The sequence below is a fragment of the Taudactylus pleione genome, unplaced genomic scaffold (genome assembly GCF_031769625.1).
Source record: "Taudactylus pleione unplaced genomic scaffold, aTauple2 ptg000396l, whole genome shotgun sequence".
In the NCBI taxonomy this organism is placed as follows: Eukaryota; Metazoa; Chordata; class Amphibia; order Anura; family Myobatrachidae; genus Taudactylus; species Taudactylus pleione.
Window position 1 is genome coordinate 2,504,515 of NW_028284797.1, and position 21,736 is coordinate 2,526,250.

Sequence of the window (21,736 nt, forward strand, 5' to 3'; positions counted from 1 at the left end):
AAACTTTAAAGTCCAATAGAAGCACATGGCTTATGTTTTAAGATTGTGTTTTTTAAATTACATTTTAATTATTCAATAGTCACAAAAGCAAATACATAAGCAGAAATTGTTTTCCTGTCAACAGTTAGTGATTTGTAGGATGTCAAGGAAAATAAGGGATTACACAGGGAAAATGGGTTTAGACCAGGGCTCGAAGTGAGGCGGTATACCATACCGCCACTTCAGCCTGTGTTCCAACTCCCGCTTGGCAGTTGGCGCTGGGAGTACAGAACAGCTGCTGGAGATGTGTCCCTTAGGGACACATCTCTTAGCAGTGCTGGCTTGACTGTGCTGCAGGAGACGAGTCCCGACTCCCGAAGCCAGGACAGATGCGGCCACAGTACTGCACAAACCTGGCGCCGGTCGTGAACAAATCACAGACCGGCAGCCAATAAAAAAAATCATCTTTAAATTTGTTGCCAGCCGCTAGCCAATCACGGCTTATGGATCAGCAGCCAATCAGAAGCAGCTACGTGGCTGCATCTGATTGGCTGCTGGTCCAAGCTGTGATTGCTTCACGGCCAACGCCAAGTCCAAAAGCCTGGAGGGAGGATGAGTGGATGCTGAGCCGCCCGCGGAGCTGCCCCACTGCCAGCCAGGGGGACAGGATAGGACTCGTAGAAGCCGGACTCTGCCAGCGCCGACAGCACACATGGAATGAGAGGTACTGTGGGCGAGAGAGGTAGTAGCTGGTAGGTAGTGTAAGGTGTGGGGGTTGGGTGGACTGAAGTGGGCAGTGTTAGGTGCAGGGCTTTGGGAGAGGGAAGCTGGTAGTGTGAGGTGGAGGTAAGTAGGCAGTGTGAGCTTAGAAGGTAGTGTGAGGTGCAGGGGCAGGGAGAGGGAAGCAGCCTGCAGGTAGTCTGTAAGGCTTGGGGGGGGGGGGGGGGGGTTTCAAGAAAAATGTCTATACCCCCACTTCAAAATTCCCACTTCGAGCACTGGTGAAGACTATGAACGTAAACTATAACTTATTGTAGCTTAATAAGGAGAACATTGGGCAATGGGGAGGTAAGGGATAATAAGAAACCAGATAGTGAAATGGAGTCATGGTGAGGCAACACAGATAGAAGTTCTATGAAGTACACACTCCACACAGGATAGATCTTTGGAAAGTAGGTTCATAGCAAAGAAAACCAAAAACCAGGCTTATTTGAATGAGGCCTTGACCTGTAACCGTGAATATGCAAGTCCCTGACGTCTGGGGTTACAAGTAAATGTATTAATTGGCATCTTTGAAAACTAGGTAATAAACCCAAATGGTTATATCCTTGTATCAGTCGCAAAGTTACATCATCTCTATAGAAAAGTAAATATGCCAATACCACTCCTTAGAGGGGAGAAGAGGATTTCCAATGTAATGGAATAAAAGCTGCACTATAAAAATGAGAGTTATGGTAAGAAGTTACCTTCGTTAAGTCACTTTCTTCGAAGTCCATAGGAAGACCATGGGGTGTAGGCGATTGATCTGGATCCCGGGCACCACGCAGTTAAAGCTTTCAGCACCCAGGATGAACCGGTCCTTCCTCCCTATACCCCGCGCCAGAGGCACCTCAGTTGGCAAGTAGCCAAAGGCCGGAGACAGATAAGAGAAGGAAGATAGGTACTCTCACAGAGAAGGAGATGGTAAACTAGTGACCAGAAACATAGCCCATATGAAGCCAGGTGAGTCAGGGCAGGTGCTCTGTGGACCCTATGGACTTCAAAGAAAGAGTTAACAAAAGGTAAGTTCTTACCATAACGCTCATTTTCTTCTTCAGGGTTCATAGGCTCCACAGGGAGACCTTGGGGATGTCCCAAAGCAGTCCTTCTAAGGGTGGTCCCCACTGCTGAGAGGAGAATCCGGCGCCCAAAGGAAGCATCCTGAGAGGCAAAGGTATCAAATGCATAGAACCTTAGAAAGGTCTGACTGGAAGACCACGTGGCCGCCTTACAAAGCTTAACACCCAAGGAGCCACGCCGAGCCACCCAAGAGGGACCCATAGATCGAGTAGAATGAGCAGTAACAGAAGCCGGAACAGGCAGGCCTGCCTGTGTGTAAGCCTCTGAGATAGTCATACAAAGCCATCTGGCCAATGTCTGTTTATTGGCTGGCCATCCCTTTTTTTGTGAAATCCATAGAGCACAAACAAGTCGTCCAATTCCCGAAGGGAACTGGTACTACTTGTTTGTGCTCTATGGATTTCACAAAAAATAAATAAATCCTGAGCGTGGATCACATCCAATGAGGCCTCACCAGCTGAGGGCGCTGATGACTGAAAGGCCGGTACTATAATTTCCTGATTTATATGAAAATTAGAAACCACCCTAGGAAGAAACTCAGGGCGAGTGCGAAGCACATCCCTGTCCTGGGGAAATATCAGAATAGGGGAGATGACTGGAGAGCACCCCCAATTCTGACACCCTCCTGGCAGATGCAATAGCCAGAAGAAAAAGTCTTCACTGTGAACCACTTGAGTTCCACAGAATCCAGGGGTTCAAATGGAGGACCCTGGAGGGCATGAAGAACTACAGACAAGTCCCACGGAACCACTGGAGGGACAAATGGAGGTTGAATCCGGAGGACACCCTGGAGGAAGGTGGGGACATCCGGTAGTGGAGCAAGTCTAAGCTGGAACCAAATGGATAGAGCAGAGACACGCACAGTCAGTGAAGCAAGGCGAAGTCCAAGGTGCAAACCAGCTTGAGGAAGGCCAGTACTCTAAACACTTGAGGATCGTAGCTTCTGGTACGACACCATTGGAAATATGTACGCCACACTTTGTGGTAGATCCGAGCAGAGGCTGGCTTATGCACTCTGAGCATAGTATTGACTACAGAGCAAGAGAATCCTTTTGACCTCAGGAGGGATATCTCAAGAGCCACGCCGTCAAAGTCAGACGACCCAGGTCTGGGTAAAGGTAAGGACCTTCAGACAACAGGAACAGAGTGTTGATGGAGAGACTCCGAAGATCTGAGTACCAATGACGTCTGAGTCAAGCTGGAGTCTCAGCAGGACAGTGCATCAGTATTGTTTGAACTTTCGAAGAACTTAAGAATGGGGACTGGAGGGAATAGGTACACAAACTGAAAGGTCCACTTCACTGGTGCGTCTACAAAGGTTGCCTGCCTCAGCATCTCATGTTCTGGACCCATACACTGGCAGTTTGTGATTGTGTCGGGAAACCATGAGGTCCACCTCTGAGAGGCCCCATCTGTTCACTAAGAGTTGAAACAACTCTTAGTGAAGCGACCAATCCCCGGGATGCACGTAGTGACTGCTGAGGAAGTCTGTTTTCCAATTGAGAACTCCTGGGATTGAACACTGCAGAGATGGCCGGAAGGTGACCCTGGGCCCCTGTCAGAATGCTTGATACGTCAGCCATTGCTGCCCGAGTGCCTCCTTGATGATTGATGTAAGCGAATTTTGTGGCATTGTCGGAATGAACATGTACATGTTTTCCGCGAAGTATGTGCTGGGCCAGGTTGAGGGCCCTTTAGACAGCTCGAAGTTCCAATATGCTGATTGGCAGGGTTGATTCGACCGATGTCCAACAGTCCTGAAAGGAGCGCGGAACGGTCACTACGCCCCAGCCCGGGAAACTGGCGTCCTTCATTAGGATTACCCAGTCCGGGAACCAAAAGGGACGACCCTTGATTAGATGAGATGTCTGTAGACACCAACAAAGACAGACGCACCTCTGGAGAGAGCACAATCATATGAGCTTTGATCCGATGGTGGTAACCCGTTCCACCTGGAGAGGGTCAGCCTTTGCAAAAGCCTGGTATGGAACGGAGCATATTCCACCAAGTCGAGAGGCGGACACCATGGACCCCAGAACCTGCATTGCTGAGTGGATCAACACTCGGCGAATGCAGAGACATCCGCGCAATCGTAGTTGAAGTGTGGAGATCTTGTCTGATGTCAGAAAGATTCTCTGATCCTGAGAATCCAGCAGGGCTCCCAGATGAATTATTCTCTGTGAGGGATTCAAGGGAGGACTCTTTCCAGTTGATTAACCATCCGTGCTTGTGCAAGAAAGCAATGGTTAACTACAGACGGCGGTGAAGCACTTCTGGGGTTCCTGCTAGGAGCAGGAGGTCGTCCAGGTATGGTAAGTCAGACATCCTGACTACGCAGGTGGGCCGCCCTGATAGCCATAATATTGGTAAAACACCCGTGGAGCTGTGGAAAGTCCAAAGGGCAGAGCCTGAAATTTAAAGTGTTGACGTAGTATAGCAAACCGGAGAAATCGCTCATTTGAGGGCACTGTAGGTACGCGTCCTGAATATCCAGAGATTCTATAAAGTCCCCATCCTCCATAGCTAGGATGATGGAGCATAGGGTTAACATCCTGAACTTTGGCACCCTTAGGAATTTGTTAAAGGATCTGAGGTTGAAGATAGGCCGAAAAGTCCCATTCAGCTTCTGAACCAGAAAAAGCAGCCAGTCCCTCACTGAGATAGTGGGACTGGCACAACTACTTCTGCTTGCAGCAAGGACTGCATGGCTTTCTGGATTTGTAAGGCCTTGTTTGGGTCTGATTGAGGGCCTGTGTAGAAAAACTGGTGGGGAGAAATGAGAAGGTGTACCCATTTGAGACCACTTCTCTTACCCAAGTATCCGTGGTGTTTTGACACCAGCACTGGGCGAACTGAAGAAGTCGGCCTCCCACTCTGGGATATTCCAGAGGGAGGCCCGTCCCGTCAGACTGAGGGTTTATCCTCGTGCTTTGAAGCAGGGCGTCTGGTGTTCCAGATCTGCTTGGTCCTGGGTTTGGCGGCTCTAGTGGAAGCCGACTTCCTAGGAAAGGACTGACCTTTAGGCTTTCCGAGGCCTAGTAGAAGTAGTTACAATTTTGTCAAGGTCTATGCCCAACAAGATCTCCCCATTGTAGGGTAACCCTTCTAGGCCTTTCTTGGAATCCACATCAGCGTTCCATGAGCGTAGCCACAGGGTACTGCAGGCAGACACAGCCGCGACTCTGGATGCTAAGAGACTGGCATCTAATGTCGTTTTTCCAAAATAGGAAGCTGCATCTCGATTGTGAGCAACAAAAAGACATCTGATCCAGAGAAGCATCTGAGGGAAAGTGTCTTCAAGTATGTGAACCCAGCTCTCTATAACTTTAGCCATTGTTGGACGGGCAACATGATCTGAAAGAGTACATCGATTTCAGGAAAGCTTCTACTTTGCTATCCGTAGGTTCCTTCAAGGAAGTAACTGTAGGAATAGGCAACGTAGCGCTTTTAATTAAACGCGTAACATGTGAATCCACTGCAGGGAGTGTTTCCCATTTTGCACAATGAGCCACAGGAAAAGAGTAACATGAGGTCAGTATGAAACATCTTACCAGGCTGCAGCCATGAGTTCAGCTAGATGATGCAATGGAGGGAATTCTGCTGAAGCTACTTACTGTCGTTCAAACAGAGGGTGCTTGGATTTAGGAGCTGGCTCGTCATCTTCGATTAATAAGAAGGATCTGACAGCTCGCACCACAGTAGGAATATAAATTTATGACCGACTCTCAGGGTTAGAGATCAGCATCTGTGCATGGACTGTGATGTTAACGCAGGACGTGTTAAGGGTTTACTCGGTAGGGGATTCCCACCTTGCAACATGGTTTGAAAGGCATTAAGCTGTAGCCATCAGACTCTGTACTGAGTTAGAGAGTAGGTCTACCCATGGTCGGGGTACAGGATGTACCTGTATCGCCTGAACCTGCTGTGACAACCCCAAAGGGTGCATTACGTCCTGCTGCGATAACCCCCTCGGAGGAATGACAGCCTGATCCACTAGGCGGTCCGTAATAGTGGCCAGTACCTGAGCAAAGGAGCCCAGGTTATATATATATATTGTATATCCCTTATCAAATCCTCCTCACTTAAGCCTGCAACTTGCCAGATAGAAGTATGGGGGCAAATGATTGTTAATACTCATGCCTTTGCTAGACATAGCTGCAGAGTAAATGGCACACAATATGGCACTGGGTATACTGCAACCACCGTGTATGTATGGTACTAGTAGGAAGCAATATACTGGTCCTGTTTTATGCCTGGGTAAGTTGTTGGAGCACACAGCCCAAATATGAAACAGTGCAACGAATGTATTTGACAAAACCTTACAAATACTTAGTTCTATAAATGTGAGGCACAGGAAAAACCCCGAATACACCTGTATGTTAAGGTAATAGTCCGAGAAAAAACACTGGTCCTGACTGATCCTTGGATAAGTTGCAGGAGCCCACTGCCTAAGTATGCGACACACAGGCCCTGTCTGACACTTTGGTAAGCTGCAGGAGCCCTTTGCCTAAATAAGGCACAGTGCAGCACACAACAGTATGTCAGACCTCACAAATATCTTTTATATACTGTATGTGAGATAAAATAACCCCCTTAACTACACCTGTATTATGTTAGAATTAGAGGAGAGGCATAGATATATGCTGACAGTTAGGAAACAAAGACACAGACAGGCAGCGCTAGCATAAGTCACATACAATGCAGAAAGTATACTGCAAAGTGGCACTACAATCAACTGCCCAGATTCAGTGTCTGGGAAGGCTATAGTGCTGCATACACCAACCCAAGGGAGAGGTATGCAGGGGGACTGGACCACATGCTGGCCTGAGAGATCTGAGAGTGCACCATCCAAGAAAATGGCCGCCGGAGACCTCAGAGGGGGAGTGGCCACAGGAGAATCAGCTCAGCAAAGCAAGACCGCAGTGGAAAGGCACGCTGAGCTGAGGGGAGTAGCAGCTAAAACTGGGAAGCCATCTCCCCTGGCTGACGATTAATCCCTGAGACACTGGTTCCCACACCAATAATGTCCCTAATGGTCTAGTGGAGAGCAGGGTATGGAAGGCCTGCATCCACACTCAGCACCTCTGGTCTGTTCCCTGAGCCCGGAGGTATGACTGCCAATACGCGGGTCACCGCAAGCGATGACCCACCTTACCTGTCCCCGTACGTCCAGCCACAGTCAGGGCTATCCCACAGGGCCCGGCTAGCACAGACACCGGGGGCCCGCCGAGATCCCCAGATCAGTTTTGGTGTCGCAGCGCCGGTGGAGTGACGGAGCGGCAGCGCAGACATCCTATGGACAGTGTTAGTAAAAACTAATAAAATCATAAAATAAAAGTAGCTTAACAGTGATCCGACTCCAGCCGGGCACCAACTAAAACTGAGGTGCCTCTGGCTCGGGGGCGGGGTATATTGAAGATGGACCGGTGATTCCTGGGAGCTGAAAGCTTTAACTGCGTGGTTCACGGGATCCAGATGCATCACCTACACCCCAAGGTCTCCCTGTGGACCCAGAAGGTTTTTAGAAGAGATCCCCTATATAGAGAGGAAGGTTGACTAAAGCTAAAATTGAGAAACCTCGATCATTTGAAAAATTCCTGACCATAACATGTTACCAATACATGGAGAGAGAACATATCATGTACATTGGGCATTACCACCTGCATAGGATTGTAAATGGTGTCACCACAAAAGAAACTCTGCCAGCATACGTGTAGCTAGGAAAACTGGCTACTTTCCCGCAATGGTCCCAAAATTACCCTCTTCCAAACAACGAGACTGGTCTTTTAACAACGTACCTAGCACGGTCGCATGAGCTGGGCTTTAGCTGACAGTTATATCCCATGCGACCATGCCGTCCTGCTGCATCCCCCCCATCTGTTATGGAGGAGATCCAATCTGCAGAAAATATCGCCACTTCCTGCTGCAGCATCCCAGGAGTGTTGTCTATGACCACCGACATCACTCCCGAAATCGCGTCCCAGAATACAGTGTAAACGCATGCGTCGAAATTGGGAGGTACGAGGAAGGTAAACATTTCCACCTAGCACAAAGTTGCTGATCTCTGAATGCAGAGATCAGATGCAACAGAGGGGACTGATTAATCCACCCCCCCTCCTCCCAAGGAAGGTGGGGGGGCAGGGAGGACTGAACATTTCATTGACACATGGTGGTGGTGGGAGGGTGACTAAGTGGGTATGGACACTGGTGGTTGGGGGATAATACCACTGGGGAGCTATTACAACTAGTGATGGTGGTTGTGGGATTTAATATCCTGGGGGACATAGTGCCGGCTTAGGGTTCTATTGCCACTGAGTCAGGAAGTACTATTACAATGGGGACCTATGGAGAAGGGGGGCTGCAAGACAACTTCTAGGGTTTTGTTTTTTTTTTTTTAATAGTTTCCAGTTAATTAAATGGGGAAAAGAAAAAAAACGAAGTGGGGAAATGAGTTATGGTAAAACTTGCCTTTGTTAACTCTTTTTTCGAAGTCCATAGGGTCCACAGGGATACCTTGGGGTTTAGGTGGAGGTTAGGACCAGACAGTTAAAACTGTTGACTCAGAGGATGCACTGGTCCTTCCCCCTATACCCCACCCCCAAGCCGAAAGCCCTTCAGTTAGTTAGCAATCCAATGGCAGGAGGAGGACAGGAGAGAAGGAAGACTGGTGCACAGAAGAAACACTCACACAAGGGCGACAGACCAGTGACCAAGAAAACAAACCCAGAGAATCCAGGGGCATCAGGGCGGGTGCCCTGTGGACAACTATGAACTTCGAAGAAAGTTAACAAAGGTAAGTTTTACCATCTCATTTTCTTCTTCAGGGTCCATAGGGATCCACATGGATACCTTGAGGATGTCCCATAGCAGTATTCAAGAGCAGAACCGCTCCTGAGCTGACAGGAAAATCCGGAACCCAAAGGAAGCATCTTGAGGGGCAAACGTGTCAAATGTGTAGAAGCGCAGAAATGTGTGGACAGAGGACCACGCACATGGCCGCCTTACAAAGTTGTTCAGCCAAGGCACCACAGCGAGCTGCCCACGAAGGTCACACAGAGCGAGTGGAATGAGCAGTGGTGGTAGCTGGCACAGGAAGACCGAGTGCAAGTAGCCATACGAATCCATCTGGCCAGGGTCTGTTTGTTAGCATGCCAGCCATTGTTATGGAATCCATAGAGGACAAATAGAGAATCTGTTTTCCTAAAGGAACTGGTACAGTCCGCACAGATCCTGAGGGCACGGACCACATCCAAGGAGGCCTCCCAAGCTGAAATATCGGGTAAACAGAAGGACAGGACTACAATTTCCTCATTGATATGGAATTTAGAGACCACCTTGGGAAGAAAACCAGGGCGAGTACGAAGAACCGCCCTATCTGGATGAAAAATCAGAAGGGGGGGGGCACATGACAGAACCCCAAGTCTGAGACCCTTCGGGCAGAAGCAATAGCCAGAAGATGGTCTTTGCTGTTAACCATTTGAGATCCTCTGATTCCAGGGGATCAAATGGAGGGCTCTGCAGAGCCTGAAGAACCACAGACAAAACCAAAGGGAGGGGCAAAGGGAGGTTGAATGCGGAGAACACCATATACAAAGGTCTGAAGATCTGGTAATGTAGCAATCTTGCATTGGAACCAAACAGACAAAGCAGAGACATGAACTTTAAGTGAGGCCAGGCGAAGTCCAAGTTCCAGTCCAGCCTGAAGGAAGGCAAGGGAATCTAGAGACCCGAAAAACTTGTGGGTCATAACGTCTGGCACTACACCACTGAAAGTATGCCATACTCCGATATATCCGTGAAGAAGCTGGTTAACGCGCCCTGAGCATAGTCTGTACTACAGCCGGAGAAAATCCCTTAGATCTTAAGAGGGATGTCTCAAGAGCCACGCCGTCAAAGCTAGACAACGCAAGTCCGGGTGTAGACAAGGAACCCAAGACAAGAGACCCAGTCGTTGAAGCAAGAGAGGAGCCTTGATGGAGAGGCTCTGAAGGTGTGGAGTACCAATTTAGTCTGCACCATGCTGGAGCCACCAGCAGGACCGTATCTCCGTCTTGTTTGAACTCCCGAAGAACTCGAGGAAGGAGAGAGAACGGAGGAAACAGGTACACCAGCCAAAAGTTCCACTTTATGGACAATGCATCTACAAAGACCACCGCCGCGTCCCTGGTCCTTGATCCGTACATCACCAGCTTGTGACTATGTCGAGAGGCCATGAGGTCTACCTCTGGGAGACATCACCTGTCCACAAGAAGTTGAAACACTTCCGGGTGGAGAGACCATTCTCTGGCCTGCACATTGTGACGGCTGAGGAAGTCCGCTTCCCAATTCAGAAATCCGGGAACGAACATGGTTGAGATTGTCGGAAGATGTTTTTCAGCCCATATGAGCATGTGAGCCACTTCTGACATGGCTGCCTGACTGCAAGTGCCTCCTTGGTGATTGAGGTAGGCTACTGCCGTGGCATTGTCAGACTGTACCTGCACAGGCCTTCCTTGAAGAACATGCTGTGCCATAGTGGGGGCTTTGTATACTGTTTGAAGTTCCAACACGTTGATCAGTAGGGTTGTCTCGACAGTTACCCAACAGCCCTAGAAAGAGTGCGGGCCGGTCACTGCGCCCCAACTCCGGAGACTGACATCCGTCGTTAGGATCACCCAGTCCGGGACCTAGAAGGGGCGACCTCTGGTTAGGCGAGACGTCTGTAACCACCATGAGAGGGAGAGACGAACCTTTGGAGAGAGAATCATAGTCAGACTTTAGACGATGAGGCAATCCATTCCACCTGGACAGGATTCGTAGCTGTAGGGGTCTTGAGTGGAATTGGGCATATTCCACCATGTGGAGACCAGGGAGGATTTTTTCCAATTGATTAACTAGCCGTGATCTAGCAGAAAGGCAATGAAGAACCTCTGGGAAGTGTGCTAATAGCAAGAGGTCGTCAAGGTACAGTAGCAGTCTGATTCCCTGACAGCAGAGATAAGCTGCCATGACCGCCATAATTTTGGTAAAGACCCGTGGAGCTGTAGACAGTCAGAGCTTGGATCTGAAAATGTTGTAGCTGAACAGCAAACCCGAGGAATTTTTGGTGAGAAGGCGCTATAGTTATATGAAGGTAAACGTCCTGAATGTCCAATGACACCATAAAGCCTCTCGGTTCCATAGCTAGCACTATAGAGCGCAAGGTTTCCATCTGAAACCTGGGCACCCTGATAAACTTGTTCAGGGAATTTAGATTGAGGCTAGGACGGTAAACCCCATTCGGCTTCTGAAGCAGAAACAAGGTGATTAATAACCTGTCCCTCTCAGAGATAGAGGGACCGGAACTATTACACCCGCCTGCAGTAATGACTCAATAGCCTTTTGATTAGGTCCAAGAGAGGGCCCATGTGGAAAAACTGGTGGGGTGGTCTTCTTAGTAAAGAGGGCGGCAAACCCGTAAGAGACCACTTCCTGTACCCAAGCATCTGAGGTGATCAGAGTCCAGCGCTGGGCAAAAAGAAGAAGGCTGCCTCCTACCCTGGGAGCCCCCAGATCGAGGCCCGCCCCGTCAGGAGGATGGTTTGTCCTCTGATTTTGCAGCAGGACGACGGGTGGCCCAGGCCTGCTTGGGCCTAGGTTTGCCTGATGTAGAGGAAGCCTGTCGAGGAAAGGACTGGCCCCTAGGTTTACCTTGGGGGCAAAACCCTCTAAAGGATGATGTCCATTTAGCAGCTGGAGTAGAAGGCAGAAAAGCAGTCTTAGAAGCCGCCAAGGAAGTGACAATCTTGTCCAAGACAGGGCAATGGGCGCCTTCCAGGACTGTAGTCACAGAGAGTGACGGACAGACACTAACGTGGACGATATTCTGGAGGTTAAAAGACTTCCGTCCAGTGTAGCATCTCCTATGTAGGAGGCTGCATCCCTAATGTGAGCCACAAGGGAAAGCATGTCCTGAGAGGCGTCTTCGAGGAGGACCTCCTCGAGGGCATCTGTCCAACCCTCAATCACCTTGGCTACCCAAGCAATAGCCATGGATGGGCGAGCAGAGGCTCCTAAAAGGGAATATATACATATCAGACCAGCTTCTACCTTTTTATCTGTGAGATCCGTCAGTGAGGAAGTAGGCGGAATAGGCAAGTTAGAACTTTTGATCAACCGCGTGATATGAGAATCCACAGTCTCCCACTTCGTACAATAATCAGTTGGAAAGGGATAACAATAGGTCAGTCTTTTCTGCGGCTGAAACCTTTTAACAGGCGTCTGCCAGGCAGCCATCACATGTTCAACAAGCTGATCAGAGATCGGAAACTCTGCAGTTTCTTTTGTTTCTTAAACAGGTGGTGTTTAGACTTTGGAGTGGGTTCATCATCTTCTATGTGAAGTATATCTCTAACCGCTTGAAATAGGGCAGGGATATTAATCTTTGCCTGTAGTTCAGTGTTGAGAGATCAGTCTCTCCAGTCTCATCAGAGGAAGCCTCAGAATCTGAAATGAGCATTGACTGAAAGGAAACCAGAGGATGTTTATTTTTACTGGGTAGGGATTTCTCAACCAGTAATAACAGGATTTTGGTACTTACCGATAAATCCCTTTCTCTGATTCCACAGGGGACACTGGAGGACTTCAAGACAGTGGGGGTAAAGGCGGTGCCGAGTGGAGCTGGCACTTTAAACTTAAAAGAAGTGTGAATAACTCCTCTACTCTATAGGCCAGTATTAGAACCGTGCCCGAGGGGAGCAGAGAAAAAAGATTGACAGAAGAGGAGGCGGCGAAAGTACAAAAAACAACTGAAAGTTGAAAACAAAGTAAAATAAAGACAAACATGTCTCCAACATTCATAACATCACCCTAGATAACAAACATGTCGCCAACAGGTATAACAGGTGTGGCAGGAAGAACAGCGCCGGGTGGGCGTCAGGTGTACCCTGAGGAATCGGAGAAAGGATTTATCGGTAAGTACCAAAATCCTGTTTTCTCCTTCATCCACTAGGGGACACTGGAGGACTTCAAGACAGTGGGGACATCCCAGAGCTCCCATCACGGGTGGGAAAGTGCTGAGAACTCTGCAAAACAGACAGTCTATATTGCGCTGCAGAAGTCGCAAAAGGTGTCAAATCTGTAAAACTGAACAAAAGTATGCCGACCCGACCAAGTAGCTGTCCGGCATAGAGATTCCATAGAAACGCCTTGAGCAGCCGCCCACGAGGCCCCCACTGAGCGAGTGGAATGTGCGGTAATGGAAGATGGAGGTTCTCTAGATGAGGCCATATACGCCTGTCGTATGGTCAGTCAAATCCATCGAGCCAGTGTCTGTTTGGAAGCTGGCCAACCCGGACGAGCAGCATCACACAAAACAAAGTATCTGTCTTGTTAACGGCTGCCGTCCTGTCTACATATATGCGAAGAGCTCTAACCACATCCAAGGATCTAGAAGAAGGAGAATCCTGTGGAAGAACCGGAACAACAATAAGTTGATTGATGTGGAAGGCTGAAACCACCTTAGGCAGAAAATCCCTTCTGGTGCGTAGCTCAGCTCTATCCTCGTGAAATACCAAATATGGTGGACGACATGATAAAGCTCCCAGCTCCGACACCCTCCTGGCGGAAGCTAGAGCCAACAGAAGTATCACCTTCCATGAAAGATATTTCAATTCCACCGACTCGAAAGGCTCGAACAGCGAAGACTGCAAGAAATACAGGACGAAGTCGAAGTCCCATGGAGCTGTAGGAGGAACAAAGGGTGGTTGCAATCTTACCGGATACTGAACAGCCTGCTGAAAAGTCTGCACGTCCGGTAATAAGGCCAGTTTCTTTTGGAAGAAAGCAGTGCTGAAATTTGTACCTTCAGAGATCCCAACCGAAGGCCCGCTGAGAGACCTGCTTGCAGAAAAAGCAAAAATCTAGGTAAACTGAACCCCGTAGAAGGCAAAACTCTACGTTCGCACCAGGCTACATAAGCCTTCCAAATACGATGGTAATGCTTGGAAGTAACTTCCTTCCTGGCTCTAAACATCGTAGGAATTGCCTTGGAAGGTATCCCTTTAAGGCTTAAGATGGCCATTTCAACAACCACGCCGTCAAACGTAGCCGCTTTAAGTTTGGATAGACTAAAAGGACCTTGTAGGAGTAGATCCTCTCCAAGTGGTAAGGGCCACGGATTGTCTACCAACAGGAGCTGAATGTTGGAGTACCAAGCCAGTCCAGAGCCATCAGCAGGACCTTGGCCTGTTCCCTCTTGATGTGTTGAAGGATTCGAGGGAGAAGGGGAAAAGGAGTAAACTGATAAATGAACTGGAACCGCCATGGTGTTGACAGTGCATCCACAGCCACCGCTTGTGGATCCCTTGTTCGAGAGCAGTAAAGGGGCAGTTGATGGTTCTGTCTGGATGCCATGAGGTCAACCTGCGGAAGACCCCACCGTTGGACCAGCTGAAACACCTGTGGATGTAGAGCCCATTCTCCTGGATGTACATCCGGACTACTGAGGTGATCTGCCTCCCAATTTTCGACGCCCGGTATGAAGATTGCTGAAGATAGCTTTCCGCCCAAATGAGAATCCGGCTGACTTCCTTCATGGCCGCACAACTTCTGGTGCCTCCTTGTTTGTTTGTTTATGTATGCCACTGCTGTGGCGTTGTCGGACTGGACCCTGACTGCTTGTCCCCTCAAAGTGAGCTGCTGTCTGTAAATGCGTAGAAAAATGCTCTTCATTCCAATATGTTGATTGGAAGACTCGATTCCTGTGCTGTCTAGCGTTCCTGGAAGTGATGCTCTAGAATTACTGCCCCCCAGCCTCTTAGACTCGCATCCGTGGTAAGAAGCGTCCAATCCCACTCTCAGAATCTCTTTCCCTCTGTAAGGTGAACTGAGTTTAACCAGCACAGTAGGGAAATCCGAGTCTTGGGTTGTAACCTGACTCTTGTGAAGAAACAGGTGGGATCCCGACCATTGTGATAGGAGATCTAGCGGAAAAGGTCTGGAGTGAAAACGACCGTACTGAAGAGCCTCGAAGGCTGCCACCATCTTCCCCAGAAGTTGGATACATGCATGAACCGAAACCTGCTGACGTCGAAGGACCAACCTCACCATCTCCTGAATGGAAGTTGTTATCTTGTCCTGGGGAAGGAACACCTGTTGAGACACTGACCATGATCATTCCTAGAAACTGCAATCTCTGGGTCGGTTGCAGATGCGACTTGGGAAAATTCAGGATCCATCCATGACGAATGAGGAGGTTGAGAGTCACAGTGATGTCCTGTAATAGTTGATCCTTGGAATTCGCCTTGAGCAGTAGGTCGTCCAGGTACGGAATAATAGTGATCCCTTGTTTCCGAAGGAGACTCATCACAGCCATAACCTTTGTGAATACCCGTGGGGAAGAAGATAAGCCGAAGGGGCAAGGCCTGAAACTGGAGATGCGAGTTCCGAACTGCGAATCTCTGGAAAGCCTGGTGAGGAGGCCAAATGGGAATGTGCAGGTAGGCGTCCTTGATATCTAGAGATACCATGAACTCGCCCTCCTCCAAGCCTGCAATTACCGACTGAAGAGAATCCATCTTGAACCTGAAAATCCGTAAATATGGATTGAGATCCTTTAAGTTTAGAATGGGTCTGACCGAGCTGTCCGGCTTCGGAACGACAAAAAGACTGGAGTAAAATCCTTTCCCTTCTGATGACTGGGGACTTGGATTACCACTTTCATGGACAGAAGCATGTCTATTGCTTTCTGTAAGACCACACCTGTCGTTGGAAACAGGCAAAAAAACGATTCGGTGGTTGAAGTTGGAAATCGAGCTTGTAGCCCCAAATTATTAGAGCTCGGACCAAAACGTCCACACAGGTTTCTGTCCAGACCTCGCTGAAGTCCCAAAGACGCGCTCCCACTCTGGGGTCCCCCACGTGAGAGGGAAGCCCGTCATGCACTGGTTTAGAAGTGGACTTAACCTCCTGTAGACTCGAGCCTGTGGTGGCTGCGGTTCTACCACAACCTCTGGTACCACTGGACATTGATCCTCCTCTGAAACGACCACGTGAGCGCACCGGGACCCGAAACGAAAGGTCCTGAGTAAGATAGTCTAGGTGGAGGAGCTGTAGTCGGTAGAAAAGTGGATTTACCTCCAGTAGCCTGAGATATCCACTTATCTAGTTCTGCCCCAAAAAGAACATTTCCGGTGAAAGGGAGTGCTTCCACAGCCTTTTTGGATTCTGCATCAGCCTGCCAAGTTTTGAGCCACAGCACCCGCCGTGCTTAAATTGCCAGAGCTGAAGTTCTGGAGGCAATAGAACAAACATCCTTAGACGCTTCTCCAAGGTAAGGAATGAGCTCCTCCATTTGCAGCTTATCTTTCATTCCGTCCGCCAATTGCTTAGCCCAAATTTCGATAGCATTGTTAGTAACGATCGCTGGACGAAGAGTCACCCCTGCAGCGGTGTAAATGGACTTTAGAGTGCTCTCCAGTCTCCGATCGGACGTGTCCTTTAAAGACGTGACTCCAGGAACAGGGAGCGTAGTTTTTTTTTTGACTGTCGCGATACCGATGAATCTGGGGAGTTTCACAAGCTTTTCTATTATCTGCTGGAAAAGGGTAAAAAGATAAACGCCTGGACATCTGAAACTTTATCTGGATGTTCCCAGGCTGTCGTTAGAAGGGAATCCAGCTCTTCCGATAATGGGAAAGCCGTAGCTTGGCTTTGTTTCTTAAGAAAGAAAGACTGTTTTGCAGGACCTGAGTCTTCTTCCTGTATTTGCAATACCTGTCGTATTGCAGCAATCAATGCTTCTATTCCCTCTGATACCGGTTCAGGCTCCAGAGGCTCTTTAGGCGAATCTGGAGCATACTCATCCTCTTCTAATTCCGGCATATCCGCCTCCTCCTATGGGTCATCCCAATGGAGGACTGAGGGTAACAATCTCTTTTTTGAGACCTATGGAGCAGACGCCATTGTCTTGACTTTGGAACTCCCCTCTATAGAAACAGCTAGGAATCTCGCCCAAGCTGGTTCCTCTGTAGTAGCTGACCTGTAAGCCTCTTTCTCTGTGAGAAGCCTCCAGTTCAGCCGAGAGAGGGGACATAACAGATGTAATCTGCGTCCAAGACGGTAGTTCTGACATATCTGCAGATTGTTGATCCGTATAACCACCGTCACACAATCTGGAGGTAGATGACTGTAGCTGTGTAAATTTTTTTCCACACTTTTTGCAGGTAAATAATTTTTGTGATGCCTTAGACCTGCCAGTCATGCTACATACAAACCCCACACAAACCACAAAGAGGTTAAGCGACAGTGTAAGAAAAGAATATACCGGGGTACAGAGTTCGGAGACAGTCACACTTACCCACAACAGCGCTCCTAGCAGTGCCAGAACGCCAGGCAAAGAATTATTATTATGCTCTCTGTCTACATCAGCCTAAACCCCTGCTGTAATACATACAGGTCCGTGTAGGCTGTCCAGCGCTGCCTCCCCCCGTAATGGCTGCCAGCACACTGCAGTGAAATGCTGGGGCTGATGGGAGGCAGGAGAAGGAAGTCTGAGCTAAGCTCCACCCCCTGCATTCTAGCACAGTTTTGAAAATGGCGCTTTACCCAATGTGTGTATATGTGAAAAGTAAAAAAAATACACACACACATATACATATATATACATACACACACACACACACACACACACACACACACACACACACACACATATATATATATATATATATATATATATACACACACACACACACACCACCACCACCCCCCCCCCCCCCCCAGGATGTTGATGGGAAGAATCGCTTCCTCCGCCGACCAACGACCGTGAAGTGACAAGGAGCCTGTCACCGCCCCCCAACCCCGGAGACTGGCATCTGTCGTGAGCAGAACCCATTCCGGGATCCAAAAGGGGCGCCCCTCTAGGAGATGAGCTGCCTGCAGCCACCAGGCTATGGACAGACGCACCTCCAAGGACAACACCAGCATCTGAGAGCGGATCCTGTGTGGCAATCCGTTCCATTCCGAAAGAATCAGCCCCTGCAGGGGCCTGGAATGGAACTGGGCAAACTCCACCATGTCGAATGCCGACACCATGGACCCCAAAACTCTCATCGCTGAGTACACCGACACTCTGCCACTGCTCAGACAACTGTGAATCCGCAGCTGTAAGGAGGAGACCTTCTCTGGAGTCAGAAAAATCCGTTGCTGACGAGAGTCCAGCAGGGCCCCCAAATGAACCATCCGTTGTGATGGGATGAGGGAGGACTTCTTCCAGTTGATCAACCAGCCGTGCGCCTGTAGACAAGCGACCGTCAGGTGGAGATGCTGGATCAGTACCTCCGGGGAGCTCGCCAGCAAGAGGAGGTCATCTAGATACGGTAGCAACCGTATCCCCTGGCTCTGAAGGTGAGCCGCCATGACCGCCATCACCTTGGTAAATACCCTTGGTGCCGTGGAGAGACCAAAGGGTAGAGCCCTGAATTGGTAGTGGTTGTGGAGAATAGCAAACCGCAGAAACCGTTGGTGCGATGTTGCTATAGGCACATGGAGGTAGGCGTCCTGGATATCCAGGGAGACCATATAATCCCCCGGTTCCATCGCCAGAATGATGGAACGCAAAGTTTCCATCCTGAATTTGGGAACCCTGAGAAACCTGTTCAGGGACTTCAAATTGAGGATGGGGCGATGAGAGCCATTGGGTTTCTGCACCAGAAACCGCGTAGAGTAATACCCCATCCCACGTTGAGACTGTGGTACGGGTATAATGACCCCCGCCGTCAGCAAGGCCTCTATGGCTTCCTGAACCTGCAAGGCCTTGGTTTTGTCCTGAAAAGGACTTGTGCAAAAAAACTGCCCAGGCGGCCTGTGCCGAAAAGACAGGGCGTACCCCTGGGAGACCACTTCTCGCACCCAGGCATCCGTGGTGGTATTGTGCCAGCACTGGGTGAATTGAAGAAGTCGGCCTCCCACTCTGGGGTCCCCCAGAGGGAGGCCCGTCCCATCACGCAGAAGGCTTATCTTCTTGCTTGGAAGAAGGGCGCCTAGCACTCCAGGCTTGCTTCTTTGGCTTTGAGGCGGTCTTGGGTGCGGACTGCCTCGGGAAGGACTGGCCCTTTGCCTTGCCCTGAAACCGAAAGGAACGAAAGGCCGAGCTCCGGACCTTAGCAGGTGTAGCAGCTGAAGGGAGGAAGGCTGACTTGGATTTTGCCAGGGTATCTACTATTTTGTCCAGGTCCGGACCAAATAGTAACTCTCCATTAAAAGGTAAGGCCTCCAAGCCTTTCTTTGAATCCGCGTCTGCTCTCCAAGACCTCAACCACAAGGATCTGCGAGCAGACACGACTGCCGCCGAAACCCTAGAGGTCAGCAGGCTAGCATCCAAAGATGCTTCTCCAATGTAGGAGGCGGCATCTCTCATCTGTCCTAACAACGCCCTCTGGACATCCGAAGCTTCATCCGTAAACGTGTCCTCCAAGGCGTTGGCCCACCCCTCAATGGCCTTGGCCACCCAGGAGATGGCCATGGACGGCTGGGCTACAGCCCCTGAGAGAGAATAAATAGACTTTAGACAAGTCTCCACCTTCCCGTCCGTAGGATCCTTCAGCGAGGATATAGACGACAATGGCAAAGTAGCACTCCTGATGAGGCGCTACATGGGAATCGACCGCAGGCGGAGTTTCCCATTTCTTACAATGCGCTTCCGGAAATGGATAATTGGACGCCAAGCGTTTCTGTGGCAGGAATCGCTTACTGAGCGTCTGCCAGGCCACCGCCATGTGATCAGTCAACTGATCAGACAAGGGGAACGCTGCAGAAGGAACCTTAGCTTTTTTAAAACTAGGATACCCCGACTTGGGAGCGGGTGCCTCATCCTCAATCAGAAGAATGGCCCGCACCGCCCTAACCAGAGTCATCCTGCACCTCACCATCATCCGAGGACCCCTCAGAGTCCGAAAAGTGCGCAGCCTGCGCCATAACTGTGCGTTTAGACGCCCTGGAGGGCACGTCACTGCGCAACATCGACTGAAAAGCCGAAGATGCTGCCGCCAAATCCTGGACAGTGTGGGAAAGCGCATCCACCCAGGGTGGAGGAGCTGCCCCAGGAGCCTGAAACGGCTCCACAGCCTGCTGCGCCACAGGGGTGGACTGTATATACATTGGCAACCCCGCATAGGGACCAACAGGCTGAGACCCCGGGGGAGTCTGCAATAATTGTGGGACACCCGGGGAATGGGGGATGGCTGGCTGGGGCAACGCCCTAGTAGGGGCGGCAGTCGGGACCGACAGACGGTCCGCGATGGACACCAGCACCTGGGAAAACATCGCCCATGGTGGCTCCTGCGACATAGGAGGTTTAGACATACCAGGGACCGCCTGGCACCGTCCGCACAGGCCGTCCTGTGACAAATCCTCCCTATCCACTCCTGCAGAACAGCGCCTGCAGGAGAACAATACCGGAGCCCCGGAGTGCTCAATCTCCTCCTCAGACATGACTTAGGAAGAAAACGTGGGCACTCACCCGTGTGCTGGACAACAGCCCACAAAATGGCACTGTGTAGCACACAACTGTATGTGACGGACCTCACAAATACCTGATCTATATAAGTGAGGTCAGTAGAAACACCCTTCCCCCGCACACCTGTAGGGCTTGTAGGAGAAGGAAAGGGATAGGTATAGGCTGACAGTAAGTAGAAAAAAAGACACAGACAGGCAGCACTAGCAAAAGCCAGATACCATGCAGGAAGATATACTCACTGCACCTTTCCACTACAATCAACCTCCCAGATTCAGTGTCTGGGAGGGCTATAGTGCTGTGTACACTGTCCTTGTCGGGGGAGAGGTACCCAGGGGGGACCGGTCCGCGTGCTCCCTGAAGATCTGCGCTGCCACTTGAAGAAAATGGCTGCTGGAGACCTCAGAGGAGGAGTGGCCGAAGAGTCTGCAGCTCAGCGACGCCAGACTACTAGTTGAAAGGCGCGCTGAGGGGAGGAGCCGCTAGACAGGGAAGGCTTCCTCCCCTGGCTAGCATATTTAACCCCCGGGCTGCCGGCATCCCGCTTGCCGTTTATTTACCCTGGTGGTCTAGTGGGGTATGCCTCCGCTGGAGGGGGGGGCCCGCCGCCACTGCTAGCGCCCCCGGTCTGTCCCCTAGACCGGGGGCATGGGACTGCATTTAAAAGGAACCCGCGCACTGCCGCTAATCAGTGGTGCGCGGCTTACCTTGATCTCCCCGGCGTCTCCGGCAGCAGTCCCGGGGGAAACCAGAGTCCGGCTAGTACAGACTCTGGCTTCCCCTGCCGCGATCCCCAGTTCAGTGCTGTCGTCGCGGTGCCAGCAGGGAGAAGGAGCGGCAGCGTGGGCGTCTGTACAGACAGCCCATCGCTGCCGCTCAGGAGAAAAAAACTTAAAGGTCAAAAAATAAATTTAACCTAGTTAAATAAAAAAGCTTTAGGGGGCTGCTCCTGCAGCCCCCCCCCCCGCAGGGTGACCCGACTCCGGCTGGGCACCATCTTAAACTGAGGTGCCTGTGGTTCGGGGGCGGGGTATAGGGGAGGTTGGACCCAAGTGCATCCTGGGAGCAGCTAAAAGCTTTAACTCCGTGGTGCCCGAGGATCCAGCTATACCCTAAGGTCACCCTGTGGACCCCTATGGACCCTGAAGTAGAAAAGGCAAATAGATAGTTCAAGCCTGTACAAATCTGTAGAACTTTAGCACATATATGGCACTCTGTATAGTGCAACTGCCCCAGTATGCAACATCTTCACAACTCCAGCAAGGAATGAATGATATCCAAAGTTTGACAGTATAGGAAATATAAAAGACAAACACCGTGCTAGCAGATTGCAAACAATGCAGAAAATTAACTACACAATTGGAACTAACTACAACTTCTCAGACTGTATTGTCTGGAAGGCAATAGCGCTACATAACTTGGCTCCAGGGAGAGGTGTAGGGGGAC

The 21,736-nt window shown here is 50.1% G+C and overlaps 1 protein-coding gene across 3 annotated transcripts in view; it reads right to left on the reverse strand.

The window, feature by feature from the left end:
- The window catches only part of CSDE1 (cold shock domain containing E1), a 133,562-nt gene that overhangs the window by 54,287 nt on the left and 57,539 nt on the right, over positions 1-21,736 (reverse strand). The gene's annotated exons all lie outside the window — the stretch shown is intronic.